Here is a 5,717-nt window from a genome sequence, read left to right as displayed (position 1 = left end):
TAATCATCATGGGGGCAGCTAGGTGGCTCAGTGGATAGAGCACCGGCCCTGAAGTCAGGAGGACCTGAGTTCAAATGCGGCCTCAGACCACACACTTGACATTTACTAGCTGTGTGACCCTGGGCAAGTCACTTAACCCCAATTGCCTAAAAAAAAAAAACAAAAAAAAAACAAATTTAATCATCATTACGACCCTGTGGAGTAGGTATAATTATTAGCCTCATTTCACAGATAAGGAAACTGAGACTGAAAGAAATTAAGGGTCTTACCCATAGTCACACAGCCTGAGGCAAGATTTGAATACAGGTCTTCCTGACTCCCGTTCCCACACTCTATCCATACATGACAACACCGTAAGAACCAATTGGAGGAAAAGATCATGGCAATAATAACGCTAGCACACATTTACAAGTGCATCACAATTTACAGCACTCTTGCCATGCATAGCTCACCTCCCTAAATCCACACAACAAGCCCAGTTTCGGAGAGAAAACCCACACCCCTCCACACATTTAAAAATAGAAGGGGCCACAGGGGCTTCTAGGCCAACTCCCTTCATTTTACAGATGTACAGAGATGAAGTGGCTCACCAAAAGTGACATAGGGGGAGTCAGCATTGGAACCCAGGTCCTGTAACCCCTCAAGGTCATCACTCTTTCCACTGCACTACAATGTTTCCTCACCCTTGCCTCAGAAAGAGTGGGGCTTGTATTCCAGTCTTATCTCTTGACACAGACTGGCTGTGTGACCCTGAGAAAGTCATTTCACTTGTCAGTACCCTCAGGCAATTCTCTAAGATTAAGGCACAGAACAGTTTCCTTTCTGCAGTTCCCTCACTGGAAGCCCCACCTGCAAGACAGATCCCTAGATGGCTAGATAGGTAGGTAGGTGGGTGGGTGGGTGGGTGGATGGATGGGTAGATAGAGAGATGAACAGACAAGCAAATAAGTTAACAATAAAGAAATAAAGAAAATAAATGGATGACTAAATAAATCTATCAATCAAGTAACACAGGGCTTGAAGAAAAGATGGATTGAGTCCAACTAGACTATCAGGTCCCTGAGAGCAAGGACTGTGTTTTGTCTTTCCTGTCATCCATCCAATACCTAACCTAGAGCTAACCTGGGCTCACAGTGGGTTCTCAGTCTATGAGAAAAAGAAAGAAAGAAAGAAAGAAAGAAAGAAAGAAAGAAAGAAAGAAAGAAAGAAAGAAAGAAAGAAAGAAAGAAAGAAAGAAAGAAAGAAAGAAAGAAAGAAAGAAAGAAAGAAAGAAGGAAGGAAGGAAGGAAGGAAGGAAGGAAGGAAGAAGGAAGGAAGGAAGAAGGAAGGAAGGAAGAAGGAAGGAAGGAAGAAGGAAGGAAGGAATGAAAGCAGAAGGTGATGCTGTCTTCTCTAGTCTACCTTAGCCTTGGCCAATGCGTAAAATCCTAGAATTCTAAAATTTTAGAGAGTTGATTTCCTTTGTAATCCTATATGTTTTACGTTATGCATTTAAAAATATGATTCTAAGAGAGGTTCCTAGGCTTCTCCAGTCAGCCAAAGGTACCCAGGATACAAAAAAGGTTGAGAACCCTTGGACTAGTTAAATTTGTAGCTTCTTTAATACCCCCACAAATGGTGACCCAGACTCCACCCGAAGACTTCCGGTGATAGGAAACTCCCTCTTAGAGACCATCTAGTCCACAGCTTTGATTTTACAAATCATAGAATCATAGACGCAGAGCTGGAAGGGATCTCAAAGAACATCATCATTTTGCGAAGGAGGAAACCAAGGCCCAGGGAGCTTAAGCAACTTCTCTGAAGTCATGCAGTTAATTGGGGTTAGTCATGGAATCTGAACCCAGGTCTTCCTAATTCTAAGTGCAGCCTTCTCTTCACTAGGCTGGGTCTACAAAGCCTCAGCATCACAAAGACCACGAGACAATCCACTCAAGTGGAAATCACCCACAGGCACGCACCACACTGCCACACAGATGGCCAACCAGTCAGGCGGCTGGCTGCCATTGGAAGGGTTGGGTGGCCTCTGCCAACATGCTGAATCTCTCAGAAACATGATGCAGAAGGGCACTGGTATTGGTGTATTCAGCATATGTGCTCAAATTCTCCGGCAAGGTTACTATTCAGGCAGGGCTTTCTTAGACAAACACAGGGCTGTAGATTCTGCAGAGCCGGCTTAGTTAGAACTGAGGGGGGGGAAACCTGAGCTCCCAGCCTGGGGGCCCTCACAGGCAGGACTACCAGAGTAAATCAGGAATTCTTCTGCAAGGCTGAGATGGAGAGAGAAAAAAAAATCTTGCAAATGGAAAGGACTCATCTAATCCCCGGTCTACCATGGCAAGAATAATTCTGCTCTTATGTTCCCTCACAACTCTGTGAAGTAGGCAGTGCTTATGTTATTACCCCATTTCACAGAAGAGGAAAAAAGAGATTCTGCGAATTGACATGACCAATGCCACAGAGCTCACTTTTGTATTCTGTGTGTTCTCCCTCACCCACTGTTGCTCCTGTCTGAGCTGCTTGGTGAGTCCCCGTGTGGCCACATTAGTCTCTTTAGACATCCCCCCATCAGAATAACTTCTGTTTCCGCCTTCAGAATTTCATCATTAAGGGCTCCCCACTCTCTTGGGCTTACTGCCCCCTGGCTGGCCAACTCATCCTTTCTCTCATTCTTTGGTAATTGACTCTCCCAGAATCTAGTAAATGCATCAAGCGAAGCCTGGATCTCCACTGTTAAATCACAAGCTCTGGTGTGATCCATTGCTCTTGTCTGACAGCATCATGGTCTTCCATCTGGCCCATTCAGATCATTCATTTCTGGAGTGAGGTTTTCCACTATCCGTTCTAAGGTGTCAATTCTCCTCGACATTCATCCCCCGTTTAGATTTTCCTTCCTGGTATCTCTTGTTTCATTTCCTTCAGGTACTTCTGTAGTCCCTCTGGCCAGAATATCTTTCTCTCTAACACTTTACGGGGACTTACTGTGAGGTCACTACCTCTTCCAGGTTTATCTCCTGGTTGTCTCTCAAAAAAGATTATTTCCAAATGATATTCAGAGTTTTCTCTAGTTTGTTGGGGGAGGATGGGGTAGATGGAGTTGGTTCAAGCTCTGCAAATGAATGATGTGGGCAAAGCTTGCCTGATTCTGAGTACAGTGGGCCAGATGGGGACCCTCCTTTCGAGGACTCTCAGGCTACTGTGCTGGGCATGGCCTTCGGGCTCCCTCTTGTCACTGGGCTTAGGACCTCTCCCTGGTGTCAGTCCTTCTCCCCTGCCACTGGACTCAGAGGCCGTTCCCGTGCTGAGCTCCTGCCATGGTCCTCAGGCACTGTACAGGCTGAGTTTGCCTAGGACCTTTCTCCCACTGGAATGTGCTAGTAGATCTGCCTGGACCACCCTGAAGCTGCTCTGCAGGGCAAATCACTGCCTTACCAGCTGTTGACAGAGAGCAAGCTCCAGCATATATTCAGCTAACTGAAGTCATTCATCACTTCAGTATCATGTAGCCACACAGTTCTTAGTCTGTTTCTCAACCTCCTTCTCTAATTCCTCCTTCTGTCCAAGTGGTCTATAGCATACCCCCAACCCAATGTCACTCCCCTTTCTTCTTCTGTGTATCTTTGTCCCTCCACCACACTTCTCACCTCAGCTTGTGAAACGTAAGCATGAATGGACTTTTCTAATCATGTAGAATGCTACTACACCAGCCCTTTTGTTTATTCTGTTGCTTTTCATGAGATACACCCTCCCAGGGTCACATTGTAATTCTAAGTCCCTACCCACAAAATCTCAGTGTAATCTATGACAACAAAATGTGTCCGAGAGATCCTTTGCTGGTTCATCATCCATATTATGCCCCTTAACTGTGAATATACCCCAAGACTCCCTTCTGGTCCTTCTCTTCTCTCCTATACTCTTACATCAATGCCCATGGGTTTGATTATCCTTGTGCAGATGACTCACAGATGTCTGTATCCAGACCCGATTTCTCCCCACAGCTCCAGTCTCCTATCAACAACTGCATCTTGGACATTTCAAATTGGAAGTCTTGGAGGCATCCGAAGAAAGACCTCTCTTTCTGACCTCATTGGACGTCACTCTTTTTCCCACATTCTCCAGTTCAGACAAACTGACCTTCCCTCTCTCTGTTCCTCACATATAACCCCTCATCTCATGAGTAGAAGCATTAGTTGACCTTCCTAATAAAACACCATGCTACTGTATACCAACCATCCTATCTCCTCTGACAGTTTTCAGTGACATATGTCCTTCACATTTCGTCCCAGGAATGAGCCTCCCTCTTCTCCTGTTTCATCTTGCTCCTCACTCCTTCAAGACAAGCACCACTTTCTCCATAAAGCCTTTTGTGATTCCCCACCACTACTACCACCAGTTATCAGTACCCTTCCTCTCTAGATACCTTGTATTTATTTTCTACGTATTCCATTCATACTTACATGTGTGCATATTATATCCCTCCAATAGAACGTATACTACTGCAGAGTATATACAGTTTCATTTTTTTATGTCTTGTATCTCCAGACCCTATCCCAGTGCCTGTTATATAAACAGTAGGTGCTTCATAAATGCTTGTTGATAGGGTCATAGATTTAGAGCCAAAAGGATCCTTTAAAGGCATTTTGACCAACCCCACCATCACCCCATTTCATAGATGAGAAAACTGAGGCTCAGAATGAGGACATGCCTTTCCTAAGGTTGCGCAGAGACAAAATGGAGAATAGGGATGTGGACCCTGCTCCTCTGTCTCTAAATCCAAATACGTCCCACAGCTCACCTTGTGTTAGGATCTCTCACTCACCCTGCTTATTCACCATACCTGGCACATTTGTAGATAAATCTCTCAGGCCATCAGCTTCGTCACTGGTGCTCCTCTTGGACAGTGTCACTCAGGAATTATCTCTCCTTTCATCTGCCACTCTTCATTTGCTGCCCTTGTTACTCTGTGGTATAAGGCTTAGCCAATCGATGTGGGCAGCTTTCTCCCACTCTCTCCTTTTTCCGCTTCAGGCTCTGGATCAAATCCTCAAGACTCCCAGCAAATGTTCTGCCCAGTCCTCAGTAGGGCCACCCCATCCCTGGCCAAGAGTCCGAAGATCAGTTCTAAAGTACAGCTCAGAAATCCAAATCCAGCTCTCACGCACCATGTTCTCAGCCTGCTATTCACTTCCCAAATCTGTCTTTCTCTTCTGAATCCCTTGTCCTCCATGCAGGTAGTACTGGAATAACACCTATGCCCTTCAGGGATTTAGTTTGTCTTTTTTTCCCCAAAGACTTCACCAAACCTTTGTGATGCATTTTAGGTTCCTTCTAGGGGCATCATTTGTCCCCACATGAATAACCAGACCTGGGCAGTGGCTGTCAGTTCTGACATGTCTCAGGAGGCTTTCTGTCAAGTCCTGAATGCATGCCCCAAGAATCTAGCAGACTTCTGTGTTGTTTATGTCATGTTGGCAAATGGGCACCATCATGCCCCTTGGCAAAGAGCCTCCACTCCCCCGCCACTCACCTGTCCTTCCTCTATCCATCACCAAATAACTTCTCACCTGAGGACAATCTGAGAGCCTTCCTTTCCTTCTCTGCCTCCCATTGTTCATCCTCCAGTCTCCTGGTTTGCTCTCTGTCTCTTCACATCTTTTTTCCTCTTTTTGCCTTATTAAATCATTTCTAATTGATTTTGGCCAGGATTTCACTAACGGAGG

The sequence above is a fragment of the Phascolarctos cinereus genome, unplaced genomic scaffold (assembly GCF_003287225.1).
Source record: "Phascolarctos cinereus isolate Bilbo 61053 unplaced genomic scaffold, phaCin_HiC Scaffold_3;HRSCAF=262, whole genome shotgun sequence".
Taxonomy (NCBI): domain Eukaryota; kingdom Metazoa; phylum Chordata; class Mammalia; order Diprotodontia; family Phascolarctidae; genus Phascolarctos; species Phascolarctos cinereus.
The sequence above is the reverse complement of the archived record's forward strand: the minus strand, read 5'-3'. Positions refer to the sequence as shown.